The sequence below is a fragment of the Mytilus galloprovincialis genome, chromosome 3 (genome assembly GCF_965363235.1).
Source record: "Mytilus galloprovincialis chromosome 3, xbMytGall1.hap1.1, whole genome shotgun sequence".
NCBI lineage: Eukaryota > Metazoa > Mollusca > Bivalvia > Mytilida > Mytilidae > Mytilus > Mytilus galloprovincialis.
The window spans coordinates 76,424,807-76,437,150 of NC_134840.1; the positions used below are offsets into that span (position 1 = coordinate 76,424,807).

General features: G+C 32.6%; 1 long non-coding RNA gene across 1 annotated transcript; it reads right to left on the reverse strand.

Annotated features, from left to right (window-relative positions):
- Positions 1-5,433: 5,433 nt before the first annotated feature.
- Positions 5,434-7,357, reverse strand: LOC143068974 (uncharacterized). The gene is made up of 2 exons (XR_012976284.1): positions 7,196-7,357; positions 5,434-6,066 (listed from the first exon to the last, which is right to left on the reverse strand). It is a non-coding gene; the product is annotated as an uncharacterized LOC143068974 (long non-coding RNA).
- Positions 7,358-12,344: the final 4,987 nt, after the last annotated feature.

The following is a 12,344-nucleotide window of genomic DNA, read 5'->3' on the forward strand; positions in this document are numbered from 1 at the left end:
CGCAAGCCTCACCTTTTTGTACAGCAAAATGTCTAACTGAGATTTTATCCAGAATTATTGCGATACATTTAGATGTCGTGTCGAAATGACGGGAAATTATTGTTCTATTAATAGTGTCGTCTTCTTTCCTTAAAGGGTTGATGCTTAAAAAGAGTCCTTAATTGAAGGAACTTGCATCTACTCTAAATTTTTCTGCCCTTTTGTTTTGTATTATTTGCCTTTATTTTGAACATTTTTGAATAGTGAGATTTTTTTTTTAAATATTTTTAAGATAAAATAAAATATACTTAATTTAATTTTTTTAAGCAAAGAATCTTTTATAGCAATGCAAACTAATAGTACTATATAATAAATAATTTCAAACTTACATGTATGTGCTACGCTTCTAGTCAAATGAAATTATAATATTGTATATCTTTCGTCCAACGTTAATATCATTAAATGATATACCTTTCGTTCCACATTTTGACCTAATATCATTAAATGCTATACCTTTCGTTCCACATTTTGACCTAATTATGTGTTAAACATTTTGTCAACATAAAGATAAGTTTATAGCCTAAGGACGATAAACGGATGTCTTCTTTAGTTATATATCATTAAAAAAATCGTAGTAAAAATAACATTTTAGCGTAAATTTACAGACTCTCAAACTTAATTATAGGTTAGACAATACTTGATCATGTTTTATGAAGATTTAAGCCCAAGGCGAAGCCGATCATGTTTTATGAAGATTTAAGCCCAAGGCGAAGCCGATCATGTTTTATGAAGATTTAAGCCCAAGGCGAAGCCGAGGGCTTAAATCTTCATAAAACATGACCAAGTATTGTCTGACCAATTTAAAAAATATTCACACTTTCGAGTGACCTTACAAAACTATCCTTTCCCATTGTAATATTCAAACATAAATAACAGTTCACTTTTTATAATGAACTAAATATAAAACATAGGTAGTTAATGATCATTTCAATGAATGAAATGAAATAGCACGGACAGTTTGTGAAGGATAAATTGTTTTATTTCTGCTTCAGGTAAATTTTAATACTCTTATATCTTTACATTTTTTTTATTTTAAAAAGCAACACAATAATATTATATAAATCCCCTTTTGGATTTTTTTTTTTTTTTTTTATATATATATAGATATAAAACTCTCTGTATGATTCAGACCATTCAACATTAAATGCTTACTTTTTATTGATAAATTTAAATGTATTGCGTTTCTCCGAAAACAACCCTTTGCTTTATATATCAGCAGTCTGGCATTGTCCTCAAATGTAAGGTATATAAATTAAATAAATATCATTTTTGTTTATCCTTACCAATGTTTTTTTTTTTTTTGTGTATTCTATGATGTGTACCAAGAGAAAATGCATGAAATTGTGCAAAATTCAAAATGTTTTTATTTTAATCTTGCTCTTCCATCTTTAATCAGTAGGCTATTTTCCCAAGGAAAATGCCTAGTGGATTGTACACTTCGTTAGTGCAGCTTTTAAGAGTTCACTTTCATAATTAACTGACAATGAAAAGTCGTTCATGTATAGCATTTCATAGTGCATGGAAAACCATGTACTATGAATTGAATTGATATAACAATTTTAAAAGGAACAATTTAACAGAAGACAAAAACATCTATCTACAAACAAATTCATTGATGTGTGTTGCTGACGCCAGAAAATTTTATACGTCAGATAAATTTGTCGTTCAATGTGCATACAAACAATTTTAAAATTTACATAGGCAATGTTAGCATATAGGGTTAAAAAATCAAAAGTATATAAGAATAAATTTCAGAAATAGACCAAGATTGAAAATAGTACAAAAGATTTATATAGAATTTATAAGAATCCACAAATAGTTAATTCCACTACGCGATTGAATTTTGACGTTTATGGTTCAACGTATTTTGTAATTCATAATAGAAATATATCATAATGACTTAAACTAGAACAATAGCATACTGACGGGATCTTTTAAAGTACAGAGTCACGTTATAAGAACCAAAGAAATACAAAAAGTCGCATATACAAAGCACGCCACCATAAATTGAAAGACAATACAAACACATTGACGAGATGTACAAGTACCGAGCCACGTCAAACGGATATCACATAAAACCATTCAACAGTGAAAGTAATATTAATAATAGAACAAAGACAAATGAAAGAACTATAAAACACGTTGTATATAAACCATTTCAATAAAAACAATCATACCACTGTCGCGCGACTGCCGGACGACAATCTCACGAGTGTCGCAAGGCACAGATAAGATACAGTCGCACGATTGTCTCACGATTACCAAATTTCGTACGATGCTCGCACAACATTGATTGTCTGTCGTACGACAGTGGTACTTCTTGCGACATATTTTCGTTTTATTTAGAAGAAAAACAATTCGGCGGGAATGAAAGTTCGGAAAACCAGCTATAAAGGCCCCAAAAATGGTCAGTGTACAACCATTTATACATGGAAAACCTCTAATCTATACAAAAAGAGAGAAACGAAAAACACTTATGAACCACATCAACAAACGAAAACAAAAGGTTCCTGACTTAGAAGTAACAGGTGCAAACAAATGCAGCGATTTGTAACGTTTTAACAGTCGCAAACCTTCACCCTTACCTGAAATAATTGCGAAACAACACAACTTAGAAAGACACACTATAAAATACAATTGAAATGGCTTAACTCAATCAAAAGACATATTAACAAAAACAAGATTGTATACACTGTACAAATATATTTGATCTATGACACAACGTAAACACAAAATTTATTTAAAAAGGGGGCTCCGATGTAAAACAAAATCAGAAAGACAAAAATGACCTTAAGCATGGTGGTGAGACGAACACAACTGTAACAGTAAAAAAATTCCAATAAATCTTATGTAATAACGTTCTACATTTTGACACAGCTATATGAAGTGGTTCAACAGATATTTGTTCTTTGTAATGTCAACAGTTACTTGATTTTTGAATTGGCGAAATGAATGTTAAAGTACACTGTCAATAATGTTTGTTTTTAAAGTGTGAAGTTTGCGCTTTATAAAGTTGTTGCGTTTATCAAGTCGCTTTCGAACAAATTAAATATAAATGTTGTGTGCAAAACATTTTGTATTCATTTATGTTCTTGTAATAGGGGAAAATCGTGAATTCATGGGAATTTGATGTCCATGGGTCTCTTAAAGTATTGATACATGCCTTTAGAAAAAATGATATTGCGGTAAAAATTTTGATTCGTGGTTTACCTATAACAATGATATCCAGGAAAAATGTGACCCATAACAAAAATGAATACACAGTATCTTAATTTTAAAAACTCGCTACATAAATTAATAATATTAACATGCACGATTAAAGGATGAATCCAGAATATTTTTTGTTGCTCTGTATAATTATATACTTACATCGTCTTTTGAGGCGACAATATCCACACAAAATATTTCAGTTGCATATGTCATCTTATATAAAAATAAGATGTGGTATGACTCCCAATAAGGCAATCTCCGCCGGGGACATTATAAAGTAGAATTTAACGATAGTTAGCCGTACGGCTTTCAACAATGAGCAAACACATACCGTAAAGTCATTTATAAGAGGCCCCGATATGAGAAATGTAAAAAGGTAAAATATTTCAACGGTAAAACTGACAACCCCATGTAATTACAAAGCAATCACCGAAAAAAAACCATGATATACACAACAAACGACAACCACTGAATAACAGGTACCTGACTTTGGACCGTCAATTACCGAATGTGGAGGGTTTTAACGTGATTGCAGACTCCAACTTTGAACAGTGGTGTAAGACAATAACAATCAAAACCAAGGAGTAAACAAAGACTCACAAAACCAAAGAACATTTACATCAACAGTTATAAATAATAAATAAGAAACAACACGAATTCACTTAAAACCGGGAGTGAAATCATGTGCTTCGGAAGGGTAAGCATTTCCTGCACCGTATAAGGCACCCGTCGTGTTATTTCTTTGTTCAGCTTGGTAAAGATGGAAGGTTATTATTACTGAGGAAGAATATCAGATATGATTTCTGACACACTTTTGTCATAATGGACAATCAGCTCATGATGGCGACCATAAAATTTCTTGAATGATGACCTTAATTTGATTGATTCATAGTCCTGTCATAGCAAAGAGAGACGAAAGATACTAGAGGGACAGTCAAACTCATAAATTGAAAATTAACTGACAACGTCTGGCTAAATATGAAAGAAGACAAACAGACAAACAATTGAACCCATGACACAATAGAGAAAACTAAAGAATAAGCAATCTTAGCAACTTTTGAGAAAGCAGTATTCCTCGTTCAACAAAATCAACGTACTTTGAGCTAGCTCTAGAGTAACGTATCAATTGAGACACATAAATCCATCTGCTGATGCCGCTGGGATGTTGCTACACAGAAATGGAAAGTTGACTATAGGAAAATTGAAATCATCGCGTTTGACATAAATTTTGGTATTTAACCTACTATCATTAGTCATTTCGAGAAAAAGGTCTAAATATAAAGCAGATTTATCTGTAAAACATTGAGATTTATAGTTACTTTCTTCCTTTTGTAAATACTATCTAAACACGACAAGCTATATTCAATTACCAAGATTTAACACTGCGAGTGAAAATATATATTTTTGTGGAAATATAGGAACAAGTATGCTCCTCGTTTGTCTTAAAATCCCCTCAGGCTCTGATTAATCAAGTCCATAAATAATTGTGTCAAAATGGGAATTCTTATAGGAATTTTTTGACTATATTAATTGATGATTATTCAATATGAATTGGATAAAAAGATTTGCATTATGACAACTTGAAATTTTCTAACGATATCATAACTCATTGGATTTGACATTAATCTTACACATTGATGGATTACTGCTGCACGTACTGGTGCTTATTGATACAATACATTCTTAAGCCTATAGAGAGGTATGACGACACTAAATGGACAATCAAAACTCATACGCACAACACTTTTCCTTATATTAGTTGTCATGTTAACGCAATATTCTAAAGAATCCGAAAGTTATTCTTATTTAAGATGAGTGGTGTGTTTCAAAAAGGAAATAATATAATACAGTTGCGATTTGATAAATTCGTTTGTCTTCATACACTTCAAATTTATACTATGGTAATTTATTTGTATATGTCTCTGTACCATTGTACTTTGGTTTATGAGAATAAAGATATATATTATACACTTGTTATAATGTACAGGAATGTTAAGTACTAACAGATGCTTTAATTAAAAAAATATGGGCTTGAAAATATGACATCTTAAAATGATAAGAAACATTATTATTGTCAGAATTACGAAAATAACAAAAAAGAAAACATCCAATAAAATGTTGCTACTAACTAGGTAAACATAAGATTGGTCTTATGATATTTTTTTCATGAATAGTTAATACGCATTTTGGTTTTACAATTTTATTATACAAAAGGACATACATTCAATGTACAAAATATCATGTTTAATCTAAAATATGAATGTGGTTATTACACAATATGTACAATACATATATGTTGCCATCGTAGGCCAAAATGTCATGCTAAATCCAAGAGCTCTGTTCATTGGAGCAGAACTAAATCCAATAGCATACAATAATCTTCCAAGAATAAACAGTATGACTAGAAGAGGAATATTTCTCATACTGTTTTCGTCCATGAAGGTCGAGAGGGTCAAAACCGTTGATGCATGAAGTATGAGTTGTTCTGTTGTATTTCGTAAAATTCGGTTTGGTAGTTCTACTAAGTTTTCCGAGGAGCCATTTAATGGATCAATGGCGTCTGTACTACCCCGGACCCTCAACACTCCAAACATAGCAAACATCATTGTCAATGAAGATAGGAATAACCATCTTATTGTGTAAATCAGTCGATCTGTTGGTGTCGTTAGTTCAGACGTATCTAATGGTATCGTATTCCAAACAGCAAAATATACACCAATGAATACCGCTGTGACGGCAAATTGCTTCTTAGCCCTACTCTTGTTTTCTTCTAATGTTTTCTTCATTGACTGTTTGTTGTCAGACATGATTTTAAAACTGAAAATAATAATAGTTTAATGACATTAGAGGACTCCTTTCATGCTTTTATAAGATAATTGTTTGTAACTTATATATAATTACATCCTTTGAAGATTATTCATATTATTTCAACATTTGGTAGAAGTATCAAAAGTCTCAAAACCACATTCCCTCACTCGAGTCTAAAATGTTGTGAATCAATTACTGCTTTGGTGTGTGACTGTTAATGTCATGATTGTATATCTATGTCTTATGCTACAAGACCATTGTTGGTATGTAAATCAATTACAGCTTGTGTGTGGTGCCACAATGAAATTACAATCGTCTTTTAATAATGATGTTAATTGTTTGCTGTATACAGAATTCAGAATGGAAATGAGGAATGTGTCAAAGAGACAACCTGACCAAAGAGCAGACAACAGCCGAAGGCCAACAATAGGTCTTCAATGCAGTGAAAAACTTCCGCACCCGGAGGTGTGCTTTAGCTAGCCCCTAAACAAAATTGTATACCCGTTCAGGGATAATTGACGTCATACTAAACTCCGAAATATACATAAGAATCTAAAATTAAAAATCACACAAGACTAACAAAGGCCAGAGTCTCCTAACTTAGGACAGGCAAAAATGCGGTGGGGTTAAATATGTTTTTTTATATCTCAACCCTTCCCCTTTACCTCTAGCCAATATAGAAAAAAAACAATATAGTCAATTGGATATTTATATTGTGAAAATCCAATATGTCGTATTTACTTGCGCAGAAGTAAGTATTGTTGTTACATGTAATTGCCAAGCCTTTGACCCTCTTTTGGGTGTAATTTGTGCTTCATAAAGTTATATTATTATTATAATGTTTAACTTAAAATAACACCGTTAGCGTTATTTCGTTTATCCAGTATAATTTTTTTACAACAAATTGTGAAACCGAGCAAATGTCTAAACATAGGGAGATAATTTTTATTTTTTTGGAAAATCACGGCTGCAGTATGAAAAAGTACATTATGTATCTCTCTCTGTCTATAATTTAAACAACACTAATACGATCAATATTGAAATCAGAAGATTGTAATTAGTTTACTTAAAATCTATTTTTAGAATATAGTATCCAAAGACAAAAATTCACAATTATAAATTAATCATTGATACTTACTATTTTCCGGCCGTTGTTGTCTAAGGCAAAATAAGTTATGATCGTAGTATTTCTCTCGTTCCACCTTTTAATTGAAATTATGTTCGTAGTATTTCTCTCGTTCCACATTTTAACCTTCACGTATTTGTTATTTATTTCGTCAGCATTAATATTTTATGAATAAAGATAAATGAAGTAATTTGTTTACATATTTCGTAAGCTATTATCAGTTATGCACGACTTCTACAATTTAATACACAATGTATTTTTCCTTTTCAAATTTGAATTAAACACCGGGAAGAATAATATAAGAATAAAAGGTAATAATCTTTTCAGGCCTTCGTTCCGGAAGTACAATCAAAGTATTTCTATTATGTTATTTCGTGCATCAGATGTGAGTCGCCTCACACATATCTTCATATTCTTTGATTTGTAGGACTTCCGGCTGATCACAGATCGTCGATGGTCTGTGTATAATTCATATCTTTATATATTTGGGCAATTATAAGCTTTACATATTGCATGGAACCTGTTTATTGTATCATTTAAGAATGTATAACTTAAATTATAATTGTCATTCATTACAAAAAGAGGGACGAAAGATACCAGAGGGACAGTCAAACTCATAAATCAAAAATAAACTGACAACGCCATGGCTAAAAATGAAAAAAGACAAACAGACAAACAATTATAGTACACATGACACAACATAGAAAACTAAAGAATAAGCAACACGAACCCCACCAAATACTAGGGGTGATCTCAGGTGCTCCGGAAGGGTAATATATACCGGGCGAATACCATTATTAGCCTGATATCTTTGATGAGTTTTTATTTATACCGGACATTTGTTTTTATTCAATTTATAATTACACCTTATGTAAGAATCCTGGGTTTTGATTAGTTGATTGCCAGTGTATTTTTCACAAATTTACAAATGTACTGTTATCAAATGAATATCGTTCATTTTTTTAACGCCGCCGGGGTATTTGCAAAAAGGATATGCCTTTTTTACCCTCTCTGCCGTGGTATTTGCCAACAAATACTCTCTCCGACTGGACACTTGTAACGTCACGATCATAAATGCGTTTTTGAACATTAACATTCGGTGTAATTAAACCGATATAGCATGTTCTTGAGGGGTATTTCCGAAAAAATACCAGTCTTGAGAATGAATTTCCCTCGCCTTACGGCTCGCGAAATTTAACATTCTCTCGACTGGTATTTTATCGCAAATACCCCTCCTTAACATGATATATCTGTGTTTTATCCTACTTAGCATTTACTTGATGTATAGGCCAATGGACTTTAAACAACCATAAATTAATCAGTCAGTCAGTATCTTCAAATCACTGTCAGATTGGTAATAATATATATCATTCTACATTTTGACATACTTATGACGAAAAAAGCTCACAAAACATTTGTATATAGATTAAATAGTAATGTACTTTAGATTAAAAAGGTTGTTCTCGTACCCCTGTAACGTGTTTGGCGTTTTCACAGAATCTGAAATACTCCAATATCAATCTTTTAATTAACTCGAAAACCTAACTACAACTTGGATTGAGGCCTTTCTTAAAAACTACAAAACCAGTTTTTAAACTTTGAAACTTAATAAAGAAAAAACACTATTTACACAAATAACTTTATATATCTGAAAACTATAACCTCAATTTATCCTTGATCCTTTCCGAGGTCCCAACTGATTTGACAAACAATTATATTAAACTTAAGAATAAGCTTCAAAAATCCTAGGGCCCTGAAACACCTAGTCCTGAGACACCCAGTCTCTAAAACACCTAGTCCTGAAATGACTAGTCTCTGAAGCACCTAGTTCCTGAGACAACTAGTTTTGAAGCACCTACATGTAAGTCACCAGATTATTACAAGCTATCTGTTCGAGGGACTGCGACCATTCCCGAGGGAAATTACAGTTTCGGAACAACCCGGTAGCTTGCAACAATCGTAAAGACTTCAAAAAACCGCTTGCTTTAAAACCACAAGCTTTCAACTCAAACTAGGTTTACAAACTTTCCTTTTAAAGTACTTTATTGGCTGGTATTCACTTTCCGATGTTCATCCGCCGACGGCCAATTAATAAATGAGCGACTTACACAATGAATCGGTGTCTTTATATACCAAGAGCGCGGAACTCGAAGAGAGCACCCTAGCAACAATTAACGCGTCTCATAACAACCAAGGATAAAAGACTGATTGTATATGTATTATTCGTTAACGCATTGTTCAAACGGGTAATTTATTATAGATAACAATTCAACGATAAATTACAAATATTGTCTTATGCCTAAACTGCATTTTTGTCACACCTCCTTCGAGACTTCAATTTTAAAACGCAGGTACCATACAATCATATGTATATATAGAGGAGCACAATGGCGTTGAGATATATGCTAGATAAATCAACAGGTTATTATATTGCATGAATTTGTTAGGGTTTTCTGCATAAAAATTCCGATAAACAAACTGACTAAGAGAAATCGTAAGACGTTACAATAAAAAGAGGCTTGACACAACTCATCAGTATTGGAAAACTGGCAATGCTGTCATGGTGCATGGGGGAAAAACTAAAGTCGACGAAAAAGCAAACAATTTAACAAAGCTACGTGTACATAAAAAAACTAATGACTCCGCAACATAAACATGATGCTGTACCCCTATTTTGACATTTTTACCTACAATGTCTGTTTTGTTCACACATCAATATAATGAAATTTTATGCGATTTTCATACTAGTGAGAAGTTTAGCTAGCTTAAAAACCAGGTTTAATCCACCATTTATTACAAAACAAAATGCCTGTACTAAGTAAGGAATATGACAGTTGTTGTCCATTCGTTTTATGTGTTTTTGATTTTGATTTTTGCCATTTGATTAGGGACTTTCCGTTTTGAATATTTCTCGGAGTTCTTTTTTTTTTTTTTTTTTTTTTTGTTGTTGTTGTTATTTTACTTTTCAGGGACAATAACATCTTTTAGGAAACTTCAAAAAATTTCTGGAAAATTTATCTTATTTATAGATATTGTCATGTGGGTCATGTTTTCTATTTAAAATGTACATCTATTATAGTTATAGTTTTCTTAAGTGCGTGTGACAATCCACCAGAACTTGCGGTCATCCGATGTTCAATACTTCAGTACTTTGATTAATATTGGAAAAAGATAGTAGACATAAACGAATTCACCCCAAAGATCTTCCAGAAGAGGCTCTATACATATTCAGAACGAGACACAATTTACGTCTTAGCAAAAGCGTCAGCATGCATGGGTCTTTTCTTTTCAAAAGAGTTCTATCTCATTGTGTACTAGGTTTTATTAGATAATTTAAATGGCCGAAACTTTATAACATAATGACATACTGAATGTACCCAAGACATGTACACATTACAATTATTCCATACACCAAATATAGTTGCCCTACTGTTTGGAATATTCAATAAATAATGGCAATAGTAGTATACCGCGGTTCAGAAGTCTTAAATCGATTAGGAGAACACAAATCCGGGTTACCAACCAATTCCGAGGGAACGGAACAACAGAAACACTGAAGTGTAACAAAAACAAACCAAAACACAAAAACTAAACATTTACCAATGAACAATGAGAATGAAGTGAAGGTCATATGATACTTGACAGACAGACATGTACACCTTGCAATCATTCAATTCACAATACATAGCTAACCTTTTGCTTGCAGTACTTGAAAAATATTGAAGATGATAGATAAAACTTTCATTTACTTCAATGTTCTTTTTTAAACCTTCTCGGGCATGTTGTTTCGTAGGCATACTACATATCCGAAGGATAGTTATCGGCTTGGGTAAATTGAGGCCCAATAGCATAACAAGAGAAGAATTACAAAGAGCTTAACGGACAACGACGACAGCGGCCTAGAGATGAAAATATTTTTCTTGGCCTGCTTAAAATTTACATTTAAAAATATGGCTATCGTGAGTTGATACGACGACAGATAGTACCTATCAATCAATTTGTGATGGTAATCGTAAAACTTGCGTACTGTCGACTGCAGTTGTTCTTCCTCGTACTGTACAGTAAGGGATTTTGCATTAGGGACACACTCCTGTTATTGGCATTGCGTGAACATGCAAGGGCGTCATTTAGACATGTGAAAGGCATATCATAGAGCAAAATTTATTATTATAAAGAGAAATCGATACACTTTTTCGAATCTGTTATATTTGTGAAACCTACACGCTCATGAAAAGACTAGTATCGACATCGGTAGAAAAGTAATTTAATTGTTACTGTCACCTTTGAGATAACCGTCTTCTATTAGAAGGTTTGCAGGTATCAATGGTCGCAAATGCATACATTCGTGTTACATGTACTTAAGCCAGTAACTGGATGATATTTGATACTACTAAAGCAAAATTGATGCCCTCACATCTCAAAATGCACAACTGTAATATCTATTATAATGCAAATAAAACGAAACAACGTGAATAGTTATCAAAGGTACCAGGCTTATAATTGTATATGCCAGATTCGCTTTTCGTCTTCATAAGACTCGTCAGTGACGCTCAGATCAAAATAGATAGAAAGCCAAACAAGTGTAAAGTTGAAAAGCATTGAGGACCCAAAATTTCAAAAATTGAAAACAAAACGTTTAATAATTTCAATGCGTCCGAAGCGCTTTTCTGGTTTTACCTTCATCAGGAACGCTCAAAGCCAAACATATGAAATCCGAGGATGTATAAGTACAGAAACCGTTGAAGAGCAATATAACAAAAATACCTAAAATAATTAGCCAAATTCATCTAACTTTGCCTGAGGGAGTTGAAACCTTAGTTTCTTAATAATTTCAAAATTTATAAACGTTGTAAGCAGACAATTGCAATGCACAATTTTTGTACATATCAAATATACGCTCATTTACCAGTCGCAGTCCTATTTTCCCCGACCTACATCCAAGATAATTCTTTTACGGGACATACCTTTTGTTATCATTGCACATTTGTTTTCGTCCTGAACATGTATAAAATACTTGCCACTGGACATTTAGCTTCAATCAATCAATCATTACTTCGGTATGTTAGGGCTACCTTTTGATCCATTTCGATAAAGAAACAGCTTCATCAGGTAGTCATGTAATGATTGAAAGCTAGGAAGTAAACTGTTGTCAAATGCATAA